Source organism: Prionailurus viverrinus, chromosome A1 (assembly GCF_022837055.1).
Source record: "Prionailurus viverrinus isolate Anna chromosome A1, UM_Priviv_1.0, whole genome shotgun sequence".
NCBI lineage: Eukaryota > Metazoa > Chordata > Mammalia > Carnivora > Felidae > Prionailurus > Prionailurus viverrinus.
The window spans coordinates 48,308,230-48,329,714 of NC_062561.1; the positions used below are offsets into that span (position 1 = coordinate 48,308,230).

The 21,485-nt window shown below is 39.2% G+C and overlaps 1 long non-coding RNA gene across 1 annotated transcript in view; it reads right to left on the reverse strand.

The window, feature by feature from the left end:
• Positions 1-4,108: 4,108 nt before the first annotated feature.
• LOC125171337 (uncharacterized) overlaps positions 4,109-21,485 on the reverse strand; it is a 160,156-nt gene continuing 142,779 nt past the window's right edge. Inside the window, exon 3 of the long non-coding RNA XR_007154273.1 lies at positions 4,109-4,186. This is a non-coding gene — a long non-coding RNA (uncharacterized LOC125171337). The remainder of the gene's footprint in view (positions 4,187-21,485) is intronic.

The window sequence follows — 21,485 nt, forward strand, 5'->3', positions numbered from 1 at the left end:
AGTTGGTGAAGTAAATTGCAGCAAATGACTCATTTCTCACAGCTCCAGCATGTTAAATCAATGAGTGTGTTTGCTTGACTCTTGTCTCCTAATGAGCTGAAACAGATAGAACATTTCTCATGCATCCAGATGGGATTATTTTGGAAAGTAAACTAATGCACATGCCCACACAAAATTCCTCTGCTATCTCTGGCCAGATTCTGTTAGCTGCTCCCCAAGATGATTTACCGGCCATATGAGACTGAGCTGCTCCTGAATGTTATTGGCACCATAGGAATTCTTCCAGAAGACAAATTTTTCTATTTTTCTTTGTTCAGTTTAATAATTTTATGTACAATATTTTTTTTGGAGATTTTAGATATTGTGTTTGTATGTGTACCTATGAGTGTGGGGGAGGTTTACATTTTATTACAGCGGGTGGAACTGTATGTTAGTACAGTTATTTGACTTTGGATTGGTTATTTATGTCAATGATTGCTAACATTTAAAATTATTTCACAAAGTTTACTCCCCTTAATATGTAAAATTCTCTTATGAGTCACTAAGAAAAAGTACAAACAACCCAAAAGAGAAAAGGAATTTCCTTTGGTTATGTAAACCGGAGCAACTTCTAGAGGCATTTTTCAATTTGTACCAAAAGTGTGATAAAATATACTTTCTGTGCTGCCAGCAGTTACACTTCTAAGATCATATACTAAGGAATTAGTTTATAATAGCCATGGGTCAAATCTTAACACAAGTTTCGCTACAAGGCTATTAAAAATAAACACAAAGTCTTGAAATAACCCAACTGCCCCCAAATAAGGAATTGGTCCATGTTAGCTCAGGCCCTCCAAAAACAGAAGCCAAGATAAAATTAGCAATACAAGACGTTTATTAGGGTAAATGGCAGTGAGGGGAAAATGCAGAGGGAGAACCATCACACCGCAATGCAGGTCTCACCCTTGTGAGAGAGAGGGGGAAGGAAGGAAGTTTGAGCTAAAGAGCTTTAGACAGTAGTGCAGTTGAACAGTTTTGGCGAGGTTGAGAGTTCTTAAGCCAAATTGCCTATCAAAGAAGTCCTGTGTCTCTCAGGAATGCTCATGGGAAATGTGACCTTTGCTCAGATTCAGTGGTGATTCAGAGAGCAGCAGCTGAAACCGTCAGTCAATTATACTCTATGCAATAGGAGATTTGAGAAGAGTATTTTTACAGATACCAAGTGTTAAGCAAGTTTTGGCATGACCGCATATGGATTTAATCATTACAGTGAACTGAAGGAGATGAATGTTGACAAGGGAAAATATTATAATGTATTTTTCTTCACAATTCTATGTTTAAATTTATAATTAAAATATTAATTCACTTAAAATTTTAATTAACTTTATATCCTTTATCATATACATAAATTAACCACAGATCATCTTTATACCTTTTAAAATTTGGGAAAAAGAGACAACTGAGATTCGAAAATGCACTAGAAAGACACTGCAAAGACAGGGGCGCCTGGATGGCTCAGTTGGTTAAGCATCTGAGTCTTAATCTCGGCTCAGGTCATGATCTCAAGGTTTGTGAGATGGAGCCCCCTTGGGATTCTCTCTTCCTCTCTGCTCCTCCCTGGCTCGTGTGCTCTCTCGTGTGCCCTCTCGCGTGCTCTATCTCTCTCTCTCTCAAAATAAATCAATAAATCAATAAATATTTTTAAAAACTAGAAAGAAACTACAAAGACAATTCAGTCACTTCGCATTTACTATAATTTTTGCTTTCCTAACCTTTGATGCTAAGTTTTGATCACAATAATGAGAAAGGAACTTATGAAATTCCATATTGAGCACAGGTCAGTCATACATGAATATTAAATTGAGAAAAGTATTCCAGTTAAAGTATAAGGCTATAACTGAGGTTATTGCTTTAAAATATTTTAAAATACAATTCCTCTTATTTTTCTGGAAAAGACATGAAGTATGTGCGGTGGATACAAGGCTAAATAGAGAAACAGACCTTGTCGATTACTTAGACTTTATATTGCACATAGGAAAGGCCAGGGGAATAACAGGGTACAGTGACTAATAGCAGTAATGAGTAATACCAGTTCACACTATGATGAATCTGGGACCTTCTCTTTCTGACCATGGCTTGTATGCACAGAAGATCAGCACCCCCCCAAGGGTGAGGAGAATAGGTGGAGAACAGGAAAACCCTCCTGCTGAGGTAGGATTTTAAATATGTCTGCTCTGTTCTGTGTTCCCACACATCCACCTGTGAAGTACATCATTCAGTGATGATTAATAATTTCTGTGACGATGACCTTTGTATACATGCCAATTTGCAATTAGCTACTTCAGATGGAAAAATGGAATTTTAGAGCTGGAAGCAACCTTAGATTACACTAGTCCCATGATAGTCTATGAACAAGAGTCCCATGGTCAAATAAGCTTACATATTATTACATGGCACAGCCCCTCCACTTATGATAGTAGTTAGTATATTAAAAGATATGAGAAATCTTGTAAAACTCCATTTGATTTTTAAAATATGGTATTTATTTTTAAAAAAATTTTTGTTTAGTGTTTATTCTTGAGAGAGAGACACAGAGTGTGAGTGGGGGAGGAGCAGGAGAGAGGGAGACACAGAATCCGAAGTGGGCTCTGGGCTCCGAGCTGTCAGCACAGAGCCCGACGTGGGGCTCGAACCCACAAACTGTGAGATAATGACCTGAGCCGAAGTCGGACGCTTAACCGACTGAGCCACCCAGGCACCCCAAAATACAGTATTTCTAAATAAAAGTAAAAATCTTCCTCCATGTAAATCTCATGTTTCTTCATGAGACACACTGTGGGAAACCAGAATCTTATCCTATCTTTTCATTTTTATGTGAAAACTTTGAGCTAAAAGGGTTCAATTTACCTGCCCACAGTCACATAACTGGGTTCTGGAAGATGGTGCTAAGACCAAAGCTGGCTGGCTCAACAGTGCTACTGTTAAAGGTCACGTGGCCATTTTGCCATCTTTAGGTAAAGGTAGTTAAACTAAGTAGACCTTTGGGAACTTGGATAAAAACATCTACAATAGCTGATTCAGAAAGTATCCAAATATTGTGAAGTGTACCAAAATGACAAGTAGAAAATAAGATTCGTTCTCGTCTTCCTTCCTCCTCAGCTACTGTTTTCAGGATGTGTTTTAGATTATTGGGCTGAAGAGCAAATTTCCTTGAGGAGCTGCTTCTGAGTAGCAACTTATTAATTGCTTCTGAAACGATTTTGAGTTATGTTTCTTTTATTGGATTCCATTGTGGAATCCTACAGAGTGTGCTGCTTTTTCTTCGATGCTTTTAGAGTTATTATGAAGGCATCTATTTGGCCAAGTGGAAAGCAGACTGAAACGCAACCCTCTAAATGTACGCTTTGGGGTGATTGTAGATTCTTCATCTCCTAAGGGAGACTGAGCATCTGGACCCTCAGGTTGCCCCTTCTCCTGCCTTGAACACTGAACTAATTTCCCAGAAGATTAGAAGTAGATTGATGTAAGGGTGTGCAGGCTGGGGGTCAGACCATAGGCTAACTGGCTCTTCCAGTTGTTGATGTTTTTGTTAAAGTTTCCAGTGATCTTGATGCCTCATGTTGAGTAAGAGGTCCAAGAATGTAGCCAGGTCGCTGGACTGAGACCAACTATACAAATTCTGAAGCTCTGCTGGGTTTGCACCAAGAAACACAGGTGGTCTTACCGAGCCACTTCAATCCCAGCCTGGCCCGAGAAGAGCAGCAAATACCTGGGCGTGTTTATTATTCTCTAACAAATATTTTCCCATTTATTTCATTTTTAAAACAACCAAAGACAAAGCTTATTCAGCTGTAAAAATGAATTTATGTCTTGATTCGGTTGACTTTCCTTTTGTATTTTTCTCGGCAAAAGGGAAAGTGCTGGGAAATGGTAATTATTTGTACAAGGCCATCAATTAAGGAGCCCTTAAAAGAAAGTGTAACCTGACATTTTTTGCAGGGGGTGGAATAAGGGTCTCCTGGCTTACTCAATTATTTCTGGACTCTTCCACAAAGACCCTCTGAATGTTTGTTTCCACAGAGATCTCGACAAACACTGGAGACTCATCAACCGGAGTGAATTCTCTCAGTGAAATCGCTATCCTCTGCCAAGAATCAAAGGTCATCCCAGTGGAGTCCCGTCTTCGTGTTCAGCCGCTACGGAGTGTCTGGAACAGAGTGAGAACAAAAATTATCCCGGTTTGGTGCCCCCTGACTCTTTCGGGAAGAATCCCAACAAGACTGCCACCGGGAGTTCAGAGAACACATTTGAAGACTGGGGAAGGGCCAGGCTAAACAAGGGAGAATAGTGATGTAAAGACAATAAGATAAAGGAAATAAATGACTCAAAGACAAGTTTTAAGCCAATATTTACACCCATATTGCCATATTTACAGCTTAAACACTATGCCCCGAACATGCAGGAAGTAAGTTTTTATGAGTCTCTTAATGAATGTTAAGTCAATAATATCCCAAACAATGGGCCCCAGTGAACTTTCTTATGAAGGCCATTCAAGTGAGTTATTCAAATGTAGTCAGCTGAACTCTGTAATGCACATTTGTAGAAAAGAGATTTTCAAATTAGCCATTTATGATATAACAGAAAGCTTTCTATTTCTTATTTTATTCATTTTAAAATGTATTTATTTTTGAGAGAAAGAGAGAAAGAGACAGAAAGGGCAGAGAGGGAGAGGGAGACAGAGTATCCCAAGCAGGCTCCGCACTCTCAATGCAGAGACTGACGCAGGGCTTGAACCCATGAACTGGGATCATGACCTGAATTGAAATCACAAGTCGAACACTTAGGCAACTGAGCCATCCACGTGCCCCGATAGAAAGCTTTTTAGACCATGACATAGAATTAGGAGAAATTATCAAAAGAAGCCATGGCATAGAAATAGGAGACTTCTATAATGCCTGACTAAAAACACCTACACAGCAGATTTTACTGTCGACAGAAGCAGTGGTCAAAGAACAGGTGCCACCATCACCATCATCGTAAGAGAATAATTACCCATGCAGATAAAACTAATTAAAGGACCAATTAGCAAAATAATATGCACAACTGGAAAGTTTGCGGCAGCCAGGCAACTGAGCAGATAGAATGGATGGGATCAATGGCTTGGTGCCACGTAATCAGGAACTGCTTTTTTTTTTTCTTTCTGGTCTTAGAGACATCTGACCTATATTGGCTCATTAGCAGGTCCAGATGAATGATCAATAAGGCAGAAACACTCTGATCTCATAAAACACAAGCCCAGCAAAACTACCACTCAACTCTTTGATCTTAGTGAGATGCTCAGATAGCACTTCTAAAACTTGTATTTATTTTTTGGGTGCCCCATTGTTCGGTCTCCTCTGGTTGCATTTATAAGTGTAATAGCAAATGACAGTCCTGTCAGTCCTCCTTAAAATGTCAAAGACCATGTAAAACAAACCTCATTCAGAGACATTCCCCTCATGTGCATATCGTGCTAGACAACCAGCATCACAGAGGGACCTCATATTTTGAGCCCATTCAGTCTTGGAAATTCTGACTTTATAAGAAAAAAAAACACCTTCTGATTGCAAGAAGATAGTAGTCTGATGGCTCACATACAAATTAGTAGAAAATTATTGTCTCTGCCGATAGTCAAACAGAGCATCCCATCCAATTCTCTACCTGGAAAGACTCAAACTTCATTGTCACTCAATTTAGATGAAAACCTTATTATCACTTAATGTAAAGAGAAAGTTGTTTATATAGCTTCCACCCTTTCTTAAAAGGAAAATGTCATTATTCAGGCAAATGTTACTGTAGAGTTGTAGAGGTAAAACCATTGGTGACAAATATAGATTCAAATGCTGGCTGGGGAATAGTGTGGGGCCTGTGTAGGCCACAAAGGTATAAATACGTCTCTCCGGGCCTCAGTTAGCTCATGGACAAGACTACCATAGTATCTGTCTCTTAGAGTTCTAATAACAATGAAATATTTGTACATACGAAATTAGGGAGCTCTTTGCCTGGTTATTTATTTATTTTGAGAGAGGAAGAGAGAGAGTGCGTGTGCGTGTGTGTGCTCGAGATGGGTAGGGGCAGAGATATGGGACTGGAACCCATGAGCCTCAAGATCACTGAGCCAAAGTCAGACTCTTTTTTTTTTTTTTTACATGTATTTATTTTTGAGACAGAGAGAGAGAGAGCATAAACAGGGGAGGGTCAGAGAAAGAGGGAGACACAGAATCTGAAACAGGCTCTAGGCTCTGAGCTGTCAGCACAGAGCCTGACGCAGGGCTCGAACCCACGGACCGTGAAATCATGACCTGACCCGAAGTCGGACGCTTAACCGACTGAGCCACCCAGGTGCCCCCAAAGTCAGACTCTTAACTGACTGAGCCACACAGGCACCCAGACAATTGGTTCTTACTACCAGAGATTTCTATTGATAGAATCCTGTGGTGTGTTTCCAGAAGTGTGCACTCATGAAGGAATGTGAGAAAAAAACAGTTAATAATAATCATCTTAATATTATTATGAAAAGAGTTTTGACTTCACCCCTCGCAGGGTTCCCCAGTCCAACCTTTGAATGCCACTAGAATAGGCAAGGCATTTTAACCTCTTGGCCAGAAAGAATCCCTAATAGGAGCAGCAAGAAAGAGAAAGAAGAAATGAGGGAGGGGGGATTGAGTTGAGTCCTCCTCTGTCAGGTATTTTTTACCAAAATCTCCAGGCAAAATGTGTCATGGTGGGCAGGTGCCAAAGAAGAGATGGTTGCTAAGGAAAGACACATAAAAACATATGTTGATGATTCTCAGGAAGATAAAATGAGTTGGCAGATAAGAATAGGTATTTTCCCCCCTTAGGCTCTAGCCCCTTACTTACTTCTTTTTAGTTTTATCTATCCTGTTTTTAAATCAAAGTTTCTTTAAAACCAATCACTTTTTACATTATTTATTTACTGCGGTACTTGTAGCTCTAGACAGGGAAGGTGGAGGAGTTTGAATGAGAGGCAAGCTCTGGCCTGGAGAGAAATGAGCTGACCAGGGTGATGGTCAGAGGGCTCACGTGAGCAGTACTGAGAGTGGAAGCTGGATCCTGGGGTTGGTCTCAGAGGGGTAAAGAGGATCAGGGGCCCCCAGGCTAGGACAAGGCTCTGGGAACACACCAGCAGGGTATCAGGAAGCAGCCATCTTTCTTCACATGTGCAATAAACCAGGAATGATGCACAGGTTAGAAGTGCTCATCCTGGGAAACCACAAATTTCCATTATCAGGATAAAGGTAAACGCATACCCAACATTTTGTTGTGGCAACCGGGGCATTGTGTTTTAGGTGCTCAGTCCCTCAATTCCTCCTGTTGAAAACTGCAAATGATCTATTCAAGCATGTTCATTCTAAATTAAGTAAGTGTGAATCTATGGTGGAGATCTGGTGAAAATTTTCAAACTCCAAAAGATTTTAGGAAAATATGCTCATGGAACATCCATATTTCAAGGATGAGAATTCAGAGGAAGAGTGGCTTTTTTCAATCACTATTTTAACAGGTCACAGAATGAAAATCAATGGAAAAACAATTGGCCTGTTGTGTAATTCACAGTTTCATATATTAAATTCAGCATTGTAGTTTCTTAGTTTTTTTAAAAAAAAATTGTTTAAATTGAGTTAGTTAATATATAATATAATAATGATTTCAGAAGTAGAATTAAGTGATTCATCACTTACATATAACATCCAGTTCTCATCCCAACAAGTGCCCTCCTTAATGCCCACTGCCCATTAGCCCATTCCTCCACCCAGCACCCCTCCAGCAACTCTCAGTTTGTTCTCTGTGTTGAAGAGTCTCTATGGTTTGCCTCCCTCTTTCTTTTTATCTTATTTTTCCTTACTTTCCCCTATGTTCATCTGTTGAGTTCCTTAAACTCCACATATAAGTGAAATCATATGATATTTGTCTTTCTCTGACCGACTTATTTCATTCAGCGTAATACATTCTAGTCCCATCCACCTTGTTGCAACTGTCAAGATTTCATTCTTTTTGATCACCAAGTAATATTCCATATATATATACCACATCTTCTCTCTCTATTCGAGAGTCAATAGACGTTTGTGCTCTTTCCATACTTTGGCTATTGCTGATAGTGCTGCTATAAACATTGGGGTGCATGTGCCCCTTTGAATCAGCATTTTTGTGTCCTTTGGATAAATACCTAGTAGTGCAATTGCTGGGTCATAGGATAGTTCTATTTTTAATTTTTCGAAGAAACTCTATACTGTTTTCTGGTTTGCATTCCCACCAGCAGGGCAAAAGTGTTCCCCTTTCTCTGCATCCTTGCCAATATCTGTTGTTTCCTGGGTTGTTTAGTTTCTTAATTTTTTAAGTACAGTTTGTACTCAATATGGTAAATTTAAATAGTGTAAAAAAAAGGAAAACTATTATCATCCCTTTATCATTCTAAGAAAAGACTAAATGGCACTCAATAAAAATAAAATATATTCAGATACATTTATATGCCAGTATCCCCAGCTTTTAGAAAGTTTGCACTATGCCACTTCACTTTTATGGGAGGCCCTCATTAGTAGCTGTTTTCATTAACACAAAGAAATTAGATGAGGATTTTCACTTTTAAGAAAAAAGGTGAAGAGCAAAAGTAGTGTTCAGTTTGTTTTGCAGCAAGCCCTTACAGAGGCAGCCAGCACACCCCCCCCCCCCCAGCAGTGAGAGTGATCCCGCCAAACTCCTTCCCCAGGAACGAAGCTCAGCCCCTTGGCCTCAAGACACCAGAGCTTTGAACTGTTGTCTATGAACATTTGTGCTTCATCTTAATTTATTTTGTACATCCATTAACAAAATGTGTCCTAAAGTATCAGAAAAGCTTAAAAAAGTTTTTTTTTTTGGGGGGGGGGCGGGTTCTAGATACACTCAAAGACTTTTCCATGTATTATTGGCAATTGTTTGATTTATGTCATTTCAGCTTATGAAAGTTTTCATAGGAATGCTCTACTTTCGGATGGGGGGGAGAGCTATATTCCATTTTCATTTAAAGCTATAACCACAATTTTGCTTGCTCCCAGATTCACCTTTCTAGTGACTTATAACAAAATTTTTCAACACAGAGTAATGAAATATTATTGAAACATTCTGCTTTTTGTGTGGATTTTTTTCTTTTACTTACAGATATAATAGATCCCCCACTCCTGTCCTTTAAACAATAGTATTCGGAGGGGCTCCTGGGTGTCTCAGTCGGTTAAACGTCTGACTTTGGCTCAGGTCATGATCTTATGGTTTGTGAGTTTGAGCCCTGCATTGGGCTCTGTGCTGACAGCTCAAAAACCTGGAACCTGTTTTGGATTCTGTGCCTCCTTCTCTCTCTGCCCCTTCCCCACTCACGCTCTGTCTGTCTGTCTCTCTCTCTTTCTCTCTCTCTCTCTCCCTCTCAAAAATCAATAAATGTTAAAAAAAATTTAAGCAATAATATTCCAAAAATAGGTTTTGTTGACACTTTTTCCACAAGATGGTTGTAGGTGTTTCCTAAAGAAAGTTTTATTATCAAAGAAGTTTGGAAAATTATGAGTTCAACAAAGAAGTTTCTTGATAATAGTACTTTCATGAGCTTTTGTTATGAGTGTGTTCATCAAGAAATTTCCAGAAGATTATCCAGAAAGAAATGCTTCCAAACTTACTTGGTTTGAAAAAACTTGCTTTCATGGGAGATCTAGCGTCTCTTAGGACTAGTATTCTGAGCAAAAGGGCTTGAGAAATGTTGCTTTGCACTAATACACAAAATAACGAGATCTGTATTTCATATGTTTGCAGAGTTACTGGGTTCTAACATTCTGAAGGCAACTTCATTAGGGTTAAGGAAAAGCAAAATGCAACATGGATATGGCAGACCTCTTATTCTAATGTTTTGTTGCTTTTCAACAACATTGACAAAATGAACATTGACAAAATGAACATTGACAAAAGAGCTTAAGTTAGAATAACCAAGTTAGGAGAATGTCATAGTAGAAATTACATTCCTCCTCTTCTCCCTCTACCAGGATGAAATAGAGCAGGTAAGAGGGGGATGGACTTTGCTTCTGAAAAAGAGAATGCTCTTGTTATGGTATGTATGTGTAATTCTTTTTATATGTACATAAGTAGACAATAACGGTTTAATTGTCTATAGGTCAGCTGTCAGTGGCCAGTTTCTCATTTGCTTTTGCTCAGGCTAACACACGTACAGCATTGACTAGCCACATCGTCAGTGTCTTGCTTGGGATGTGGAGAAAGGAAGGGTTGTGAAATTAATGGAATGGGGAAGATGGCTGGTCTTCTACCTTTTTTCAGAATTGGGCTTCATTATTTTGTTTGAAGTATTTCAAACGCCCAGAACTCAGACATATCTTCGGTGAAATACAAACCCGAGGAGAAATATATAGGATTCTTTTAATGTTTTCATTTTCAAATGTTCTGCTACCATTCTCTTTTATGGATACAGATGTTCCAGAATTGGCTGTACTTGGTTTAGTGCATATACTTAAACATTAAATCAACAATGCGTTCAAAATTAAACTGTTCCCATTTTAAAAGGACTTAACTAGAAAGTAACATATATTAAATACAAAAAAAAAAAAACCACCACCCACTACAGAGAGTTTATAATTTAGTTAAATCATTGTACTTCTCCATAGCATTCCCACCTGCCACATACCCCCGTACTCTCTGGATCCCTTCAGCTACTCTGAAAAAGCCTTAATTTATTAACTTACTTCAATAACCATATGAGACCATGTGGTCTAAAGTAGAAGACAACACCGATTCCAAAAAAATTAGGGGTGTGGGAGAGGAAGGAAGGCTGATGTCTAAACCTAATTAGCCAGTTCAGAAAGTGGCCAGCACAAATGAGTTCAGAATTCCTTTTAATAGTGATAGCATTTGGTTTTCTATATTTATATTCCTATATCCTAGTGCGTACAATGTAAGCTTTGTGATGCTGTGTCTGGCGGTATTTTGCCTCCCTTTATGACAGGCAGTAATTGTAGCTAGTACGTCATGTACCTGGGGGTGAAAAGTTGCTGGAGTCTCCTTTTGGGCAGGATGCTAGCTGGCACAGCCATGATGTTTTCTCCCGCCCTGTTCCTCCAACCCTTCTCAGTTTAATGACAGTCTTATGTTTTATTTGTTTCCTCTGATCCAACATGTTTATGTGAAGGCAGTTCTAGAATACATAAAAGTCAGTTGCAGGGTGGTAATTATTGACCATGGTTTTACATAGCAGCTCATGTGGTGAGAAGATAAATGTATAATCACCCGGTAATATGAAAAACTCTGACTGAAGGACCAAAGGACTTTGTCATTTTACTCCACCCTCCGTGAGTCAGTGAAATGGATTGAATTATAAACCAGAAACAAGCACTTCAATTTGATGAAACTCATCCTAAAGAGGAAAGTGTCATTACATGTTGGCAGTTTATAAAATGTGATGAGCTGCCCTAATCCATTGGAACTGACATGTCCTTAATAATAGCAACATTCTTTGTAAATTAAATAGCTATTAATTTTTTAAAAAACTTGTCAGGATATGCTTATGCAGTGATGCACATGTGATCACAGGCATTTCCATTGTGTCAGATATACAGAAAAATAGCACCCACTTGGGAATTTGTAAAACAGTGTCAGCATCTGTGTATCTAAAGGCATGGACAGAACCGGATCTGAAACTCTGGAGTGATTTTCCACGTCTGAAAGGACAGAGTCCTTAGGTGGTGATATATGTCACAAGGCCATTGTGCATCAGACCCCCAAATCAATCATCCGACAAATATACATTCACTGAGTGCCACTGTGGGTCCAGGAACAACGCAAAGGGGAATGCAAGGAGGTGGCTGGGATCTGATCTACTCCCATCCCTCTGCAGCTTGTGTAAGCCTCTCCAGTCAGCATCTGGATATTCTGATATTCTGGTGCCTTCTTTTGTCTCATGTGAGGAAGTTGCCTGTCTCCAAGGGGATGACCTTCCCTGGGGCCTGGGCCTTCAAGGCTGTCCCTGCAGAGAACACTATGCTCACAGAACAAGGAGTGTGTTATGTTGTGACTTATTAGCCAAAAAGAAATGTGTGTGTAGCATGGTTCTAAGTTAACTTTTTTTTTCTTGTATCCACCATGGACCTCAAGAGAAATTCCCTAGAATTATGTTAGAACACATTAACAATTCTTTTGCAAGGCTATTCAACTGCTTGATGATTAGAACACATAGAGTTTGTCACATCAAGTCAGCGAAGCCAGGCTTAAAATAATTTGAAAATATAGAGTTTTCTGACATGTCTTACAGATAAACCACGGCAAGAGTCATCTTAAAGTAAGGCTTTATCGTTGATACATCTGTTTATAACCTTGGTAATGACGTGTCTGAAGCAGACAGGATATGGCAAACTGGGATGTAATTAGAGGGCTTACTATCAGCAGATTTCACTTAATGGAATGTTATCAATGTTTTGCTGAAAATTGCGAATATCAAGCTTGAAAAAACTGATGGTTGCTATTTTGTCCATAATCCCGAAGTGAAAACAGCAAACGAACAGTGAAGATCAGAGCTATTGTATATGTAAGCTGGGCCCTGTGTAAGAGCACCCAGTGCGGAAGGCAGTTGAGTGGGGGTAAAACCCAGCTTGCATCATGCTCACCGGGCCATGTGCCCTGTGGTTAGGCTATGTCTTCCCAGAGCGGTGCCTTTTTCCTACTTGCACAGAGGTGCTGTATGGAGTGACTCTGGCACTAGCATGCTTGTCTTCCCAAGGCAGATTTTTGAAAGTTCTGCTAGTCCGATGAGAAAGGAGGCAGGCTTGACATGGCCAGGATTTGGGAAGAGCCGTCTTACTGCTTAATTGGGGACTGATTCCAACTACGGTTGATATTCTTTCTTTAAGCAAGATGGGCACACCTCAGTGATTCCAAGTTCTTAGGCGAATCTGGGGGTTGAAGAGAATTTTTGCTCCACCCACCTCCTTTTCCTGGAGAGTTGTCAAGAATCGAGATTTCCCCAGAGCTAGAATAATTAGCAGTGTCCAGCCCTGCTGAGAAGTTGCAGAAGAGATTTCCCCTGAAGGGGATGTCTCTCTCCTGCAACCTGCCACCTGAATCAGAGGTGTAGTTTAAAACTCTGGTCCAAGAGCACTGCAGAAATGGAGAGCCTGGACTTAGAGCTGCTCTCTGCATGGTGCGAACATATCGGCTTGTAACAATTTCCTAGGTTTCCAGTGTTATCACACACCACTTCCATGAAATTCGATTGGATCTCATTGACTTTGTGGAATGTTCCCTATATTTTTTTTTTTATGAAATTTATTGACAAATTGGTTTCCATACAACACCCAGTGCTCATCCCAAAAGGTGCCCTCCTCAATACCCATCACCCACCCTCTCCTCCCTCCCACCCCCCATCAACCCTCAGTTTGTTCTCAGAAATGTTCCCTATCTTAATGCCATCCTCTTTTGTGCGTGTGTGTTACATGTTAGACAGCCCAAGAATTACCACACTGTTCCACTCTACATTTGCTAGCTCAAACACATACACATGCCAACCACTATCAGTACCAGTAAAATTCAATGAGAGAAGCTATCAGGAAATAGATAAAGAGTCATACAATAGAGACTTTTTTTTTTTTTTTGGAGAGAATGAGGCCAGGCAAATGGATTTTAAAATTCTGTTACTATGACTGCACTACATTTATAAGCTGAAGGCATCAAGAGTTGACACTGCTCATAGAATACCAAGGGAAAATTCTGAAAAGGAAGTATCTATTCTCTTATTACCCAAATGTAAATTATATGTGCTCTTGAAGTATGCCCTTTATTTAATTTTAATGCATTTTAAATTTTAATATGGATTGCTCTACATGAATCACGCTCTTTGTTTTCAACACCATTAGCACACAAAAATTGAGGAAGGGCTTCTATTTTCTGGCAATTCAGAGTATTTTATAAAGTGTAGCACATAATATTGCACCTTCTATAGAGGAGGGACTCAATATTTGTTGAAGCAATTTCAATGTGATATGTTAGCTATGATCTATCATGAGTAGGTAATGATTTCCTAAATTTCCAGCTTAAAAGGATTCTTCTATTGCCATTCACATTTAAAAAATTCTCGGTTCTCAATAAAACCAAAGCGTGGTTTTATTAGAATATGTTGGCATCCCTCTCAAAGACTTATGCAATCAAAGAGATTCAAAGTCAATTGTTCCGTGCCAAATTATTTTCTTATTCTATAAAGATGCTCTATAAAGTCTGAATTCTTTTTCATTTGAATAAATCCAGTTATTGAAGAACCTGTATTTGAAGCATGGCTTATTTATGTTAGCGAGGTATATAGAGTAAGAGACAAAGGTATTTTAAAAACAAACAGACAAAAAGAGATTTGGCTCATGTTTTGATGTACTTTGGACTTTGTAAAGGAGAAAAGACAAGCATACAAATAATTGTGTTGCAATTTAGAATACAAAATATGTGAGACAAGAGACTCTCAAAATTAGGGCAGAAGTTTAGAGACAAGTCTGGGGCAGGATGGAAGACATCATGGAGAAGGTGAGGAATACGGCACGGATGAAGGCACAGTGGTAGAAAGGCTTATAGCCATTGGAAGAACACAGAGCAGTCTCATTTGGTAAGAGTAGAAGACACACAAAAGAGAGAAGTTGTAAGTTCAGGCTGCAAGATAGGTTGGAGCCAGGTTGAAAAAGGCCTTCAACACTGGGTATAGGAAGGAACATCCTGTTAAATGTTGAATAACCAGATACGGGGGTGGGGGGGTGTGCGGGGGTAAGAGTTGCTAGATTTGTAGTATTTGCTGATTTTTTATCCTCACATGAGGCCACTGTATGTGGAATTGAGAAGAGATGCCAACAATCAGCTCTCATGAGTTGGGACAAGCTGGCTCCAACGCATTCCTGGCTGTTAGTTGAAGCTATGAGAAGGGAGGGAATTGGAAAGGAGGAATATAGAAAAAACAAAAGAAACAATCAAAGAGGGAAAGACAACCTACAGATTCCCTGCCTAAGGATAGTGCGGATGATGTGGAGAGGTGCTAGAAGTTAAGAAAATGGGACATCAACATGAGTGAGTATCATAGAAGCCAAAGGAAGAGAAAGAATATCATGATGGAAGAATTACTGCTGAGTTTGGCAATTCCAAGAAATTTGAGGGTTTTAAGAGAACATCCTTAGGCAATTGGTAGTCATAGAAGACAGAAAAATAAGGGATTAAGAATTGAGTCTGTGGTGTATGGATTTATATTTATTTGCAATCACCATTGGGTCATATTCAAATAATTCCACTGTCTCAAGGAAAAACTGTAGAGGAAATGAAAACACGAATTAATCCAAAAAAATGAAATAAAAAATTCCACACTCAAGATTTTGGCAAACTCTCCATGACTCAGCTGATTTGAGATGCTTCAATGACTTTCTCATTCTTCTCCATTTCTTGCAATTGTCCTTTCAAAGAAAGCCTTCTCAAGGCTTATTCGTGAGCAATTAGCCATGATATATGGGACAACTTTTTTTTCTAATTCCACATTGAAAAGAATTTTCAAAATGATTAAATCCAGAGAGTCGGCTTAACTCTTACAAGACCCTTTGGCACTGCCCACATTTAACCACCCTCCTCTTCTCCTGTTACCCTCCTGGGCCTTTAACTGCTGTCCATCTCTCTAAGGGCACAGGAACTGAAGCCTTCAGCAATGCTCTAAGAGCTCTGGGCCGTGGAGTTATCATATATATCATTCTTCTCTGACCCTTTATCTAGAGTGACCAAAAGATTTATTTTACAAACTAAGACACTTTGGAGAGTGAAAGAGTATGTCACAATAATTACTCTGGCACGATATGCTTACAACTGCCTTTACCTCATGTGATGGCTTGCCAGATAAAATACAAGATGCCTAGTTAAAATTGAGTTTTATATAGACAACAGGTAACTTTTTAGCATACGTATGTCTCATGCAATATTTGGGACTTATACTAAAACTAAGTGTCTATATGTTTATTTGCCAAATCCGGTTACCCTACTCATGAACACCTTACCCATTTACATGAGCACCACACTGCATATACACTGAGCAACAAAACTATTCTGACCTCAAACTGGCTAACATAATTTTCAAGGCCTGGTGCAAAATGAAAATATGAGGTTTCCTTGCTAAAAACTTATTCCCCTTTTTAAGACAGTGACAACAAAGTATTAAAGTAAGCATGGGGCCCCTGTAAGCATGGGTGATGGCACAGATCACACGTCCATAAAGCTGGCCCTGTTTTTACCATTTTGTATGGTGTGTGTGTGTGTGTGTGTGTGTGTGTGTGTGTGTGTATGTGTGTGTTTTACAGTGAAATCTAGAAATATTTCCTCCCTATATTAAAAGTAAATAGGCAGAAATGAGCAACTTTAAACTTGGGATTTTGATGGAACATCCTAGGTGATGATTGCATCTGGAGGGGAGCTTGATTATAATGTGCATGAGAGTAGGGATTATATATGCCCTGCTCGCCCAGTTCTATGTATAGTGCTTGAGATATGGAAATCGCTTAATATGTTGAATGAATGTTTTATAGGCACACACATGGTGTACATTTACCTGGAAGTGGCATTCAAATTAAATAAAGGACACATTTCAAGAGGAATTGTAATTTTCACTTGAATAATAAGAGATCAAATGGCAAAAATGCACCAGAACATTATGTATACCATGGCATATGCATGTATATTATGTAATATGTATGTATGCATATTAGGTGGTGTTATGTGTGTTCCTGGCTTCTCACTGTAGTTGGTGAATATATACTTCATTGACAGTAAATATCCATGTCTTGATGCTGTGAGCTCCCCTACTGATAACAGATAGGTCCTAACTTTTCCAGATTCCCCTCCCTCAATATTTCTGAGAAACTTTAGAAGTATTATGTGTAAGTCAAGTGTCCCGTATGCCACCTTGTTGGTGTTAGGCAAGTCTCTTGACCTTGCGAGTGCCAGGAGGGGGATAAATGGTGGAAGTTCCAGTGCCAGGGACTGTGGCTGTCACTCTACCTCCTTCTCATGGTCATTTTGCTGCTTTTGGACATTGTGTCACTGCTGGCTGTCTCCCTGGGACCAAGAGCTCTCACACTGTCTGTGACCAGGTCCTTCATGGTAGACTCCCACAGCAGAATGGTTTGGGTACCAGTAATACAATCCTTGCATTTGCATCCTGTAGGGGCTCCAGGAATGAGGGAAAGTGGGTCAGTGGTGGCCACCCACAATGCTGGACTTCCCCCCTCAGGTATGGAAGCCAAATGATGTTCTGTTTACTGCCAGGGTCCCGTTATTTCCTCCCTAGAGGGGAAAGGGTGTTGTTTCATGCATATCAATCTAACCCCCAACTCAATTACAGTCAGAGGTCAAGATCTTTCCCAGGGAAGCTTGGGCCTCAGGCAAATCCAAGATACATTGGATTTCTGTGGTCCTGAAAAATCTGTGATAGTTCTGAGGACAGTCTGCCCAGTGCATATGAAGGACATCTCGGTGATGGTGTTGTCTATTTTTCTAACGTTACAAGGACAGTGAAAGGAGTTCTCAGCTGGTTTTGTAGGAGAACAAGTGAATATCTGTGTAAATATTAAGCTTCTGGAAACTTTTTTTTGCGCCATGTTAATTTGCTCCTAATTGTATTACATAATTGTTCCTTAAATTTTTACTAAGTAATTTTTTTCCATTTTCAAACTTATTCACAAAAAAAAATCTTGGATGAAACTAAGTAGGCAGTGCTTTCTTATTCTCCAATCCAGCCAAATCAGAGCTTACTCAGGAATCAACTTGAGCACAGGCATTTTGTTTTCTGAAATATGATTTATAAACTCTTCAAAACTGTCAGTCTATTTTTAATGGATTCTTTTTTATGTATGCAACTTACTTAAAAATTAATCATTAACATTTATGTTAATCAATAACAACTCAAGATGGCATCCAGATAGCCCTCATCTGGTATAAACGTAACAATACAATTAAATTTTATATTTTATATTTTTAAATTTTTGCTATCTATGTATTAATCCTCACAGTATGAGGATCCTTATGCATATCTGTTTGAATACCTCAGCTCATCCATCCAAGCTTCATATATATACATATATGTATGTGTGTGTATACATATATGAGAGTTTTCCTTTTTTCTACATATGGGCTAAGTAGAATGATTATAGTAAGTTATTAAATGCTGATCCACAACATCAATGTTAAACAGTGATTTTCATGGTACACTAATGGGTATGTTTTCTGGTGAGAGAATTGTACCTAAGTGATAGCATAGCTTCTTATTCCTAAACTGGATATACCTGAGTAGATGATGCATACGGATATTATAACATTATTTTTCAAGACTGCATCAAGAATTTCAAATATGCCATGAGTTGAATACCATATATTTGTGTTAGTTGGGTGTTTCTTTTCATTTTGTGCAAGAAAAAGATTTTGGCATTCTCGAGTTTTGAGGTAGCAGGATATGGTGGAAATAACATTGGTTTGGGAGTTGGTAGTCCTGGCCAATAATCTCTAGCAACTACTAACTGTGTGAACTTGGGCACATTACTGATCTCTCTGAATGTTGGTTTATGTATTCATTGTAAACTCAAAGGTTATAAGGATTAAAGATGCTAATGAAAGACATATGACTTTAGGAATGAAAACACACATGGTATTGACTAAATAACCATTTTTTTTCTCAGATTTGTTCAAAAATGTTTATTTTCTAAAAATACTCTACCCTTATTCCACCCTTACTTATTGGCTGTCATTTGTCCTATTGTCTTGTTATTTCTTCCCAGACCAGTTCATAAACTATGAGGCTAGCTCAAGAATACAAGTGGAAGCCCATATACCATATATCTAAATATTTACAAGCTATAAATCAAGCTAACACACTGCTAACTTAAGTGTATACTGTCTTCCAGCTTGATAAATCTACATTCACAATGGCCTGGAAAGCTAGTTTGATTTAGAATTCTCAGACTCTTGATGTGGTGGGGTGAGAAAATCTGGCTCGAGACTTTAGTTATTGGTCTGTCAGTTTTCTTCTCCCATCCTAGCTCCCACTCACACTATGAGGATCCTTATGTATATCTGTATGAATACTGCAGCTCACCGATGCAAACTTCTTTCACACTCTCTATAAGCAGTCACTTCTTGACCACGAGTTTGGCCTACTGATGTGTACAATAGAGAGTAGATACACTTGGCCTTCAGAAGAATGAACCAAGTAAGAGGACACACAAACCCTGGATGCAGATTTAGGACGGGAAACAACAAATCTGGGATCCCAGATACCCAGAGCATGGTCTAGATGTGGAGGTAGGGTGGGACAATTTCCTACTGGATATATACACTAGTTCCATGGATTTTTCATTCTATAGGAAAGGGAACAGTTAGAGGAAAGCCAGGGCAGCACCCTCAAAAGCACAGAGCCCAAGACTTAGGCCATTTTCTATAGATCTTAAGGCAGTACTTTCTGGTCCTTGTACAAACACTTGGATTGTATTTTTCAGAAATGAGCTCTAAGATGTCATTAGTCTTTAATATGGTCATGTATACTGTGAATCTCCAAGGTTTCTTTTCTTCTCTTTCTTTTCTTTTCTTTTCTCTTTCCTTTCCTTTCCTTACCTTACCTTACCTTACCTTTCTTTTTATTTGAGAGAGAGAGAGAGGCAGAAGGAGAGAGAGAGAATCCCAAGAAGGTTCCATGCTCAGTGTGAGCCTGAGACAGGGCTCGGTCCCATGACCCTGGGATCACAACCTGAGCCAAAATCGAGCCAGAGCTGGACCCTCAACTGACTGAGCTACCCAGTGCCCCTGAATCTCCAAGATTTCTGACCATGGAACCGTTTGTGTGTGTGTATGCATGCACATGTGCCTGTGTGTGGAACACCTCCATAGGACAGGTTTTGGCAAAACCTATTCTAATCTCTAATGTCATAGAGTATTTATTTCTCTTCCTCCTACTGTCTCTTAAATGTAGGGGATTCTACGTTTACTTGCTTATATTTTCTTGTTCCACATTCTTGCTTGATGATTTCATCCATATCCAAGGCTTTAATCACTAACTGTATTCCAATGATTCCAAACCCTCCATCCCTCACCTCTCTTTTCAGCTCTACACTTACTACTGAGTGACTCTACCTGGATACACAAGTTCCACATGTTGGAAACTCAACTCATTATCTCCCTCTGGTCCTGTCTATCCTAACATGCTTCTTTAGTGAGTTTCTTAGGGAGTTACTTCTCTCACTAAATTCTTCATTACCTAACACTATTTTGCCAATTGCCCTGGCCAGAGTCATCTTTGATTGTTTTCTCGACCTCACCTCCTTCCCAATTTATCTCCATATTTTGTTGATTTTATCTCCTCAATATTTATTTAATCTCTCAGATTTATAATTTTCCAAGGATCTTCTCATTTCTTGAGCACATACTTGCAATTTTCTATTTCACCAACCCTTCTTCTACATTGTAATGAGAATATTTCTTTATAAAAGACTGGGGAAGAATTTTACATTATGATATGGAAAAATCTCCATGATATATTATTAAGTAAAAAAGGGATTCAAAACTGGACATAGATTTTGAGTTTTATGTAAGAAAGGAAGAAAATAGGAAAATATATTTATTTGTATTTGCAAGCAACTAATAAAATTGGCTGTTTAATAGGGGCGTTTGAAATGAATGTTTCAGGGCAGGGATGTATATGAGATAATTTATTGTATACTTTTTGTTTGTCTTGATTTTTTAAAATGTAAATCTGCTAAATACAAAAATTAAAATTCAAAACTATTAAAAAATTTTAGGGGCGCCTGGGTGGCTCAGTCGGTTAGGCATCTGACTAGGCTCAGATCATGATCTCGTGGTTTGTGGCTCGAGACTCGTGTTGGGCACTGTGTTGGCAGCTCAGAGCCTGGAACCTGTTTCGGATTCTGTGTCTCCCCCCTCTCTCTGCCTCTCCCATGCTGACGCTCTGTCTCTCTCTATCTCTTAATAATAAATAAGCATTAAAAATTTTTTTTAATATTTAAAAGTGTATTATGTACTACTCTCTCTTCCTCTCAAAGTAAATAAATATGTATTAAAAAAAATTTTTTTTTCAACGTTTATTTATTTTTTTGGGGACAGAGAGAGACAGAGCATGAACGGGGGAGGGGCAGAGAGAGAGGGAGACACAGAATCGGAAACAGGCTCCAGGCTCTGAGCCATCAGCCCAGAGCCTGATGCGGGGCTCGAACTCAGGGACCGCGAGATTGTGACCTGGCTGAAGTCAGATGCTTAACCGACTGCGCCACCCAGGCGCCCCAATAAATATGTATTTTTAAAGGGGCACCTAAGTTGCTCAGTTGGTTAAGCATCTGACTCTTGACTTCGGTTCAGGTAAGGATCTCATAGTTCGTGGGATCAGGCCCCATGTCGGGCTCTGGCGCTGAGTGTGCAGCCTGCTTGGG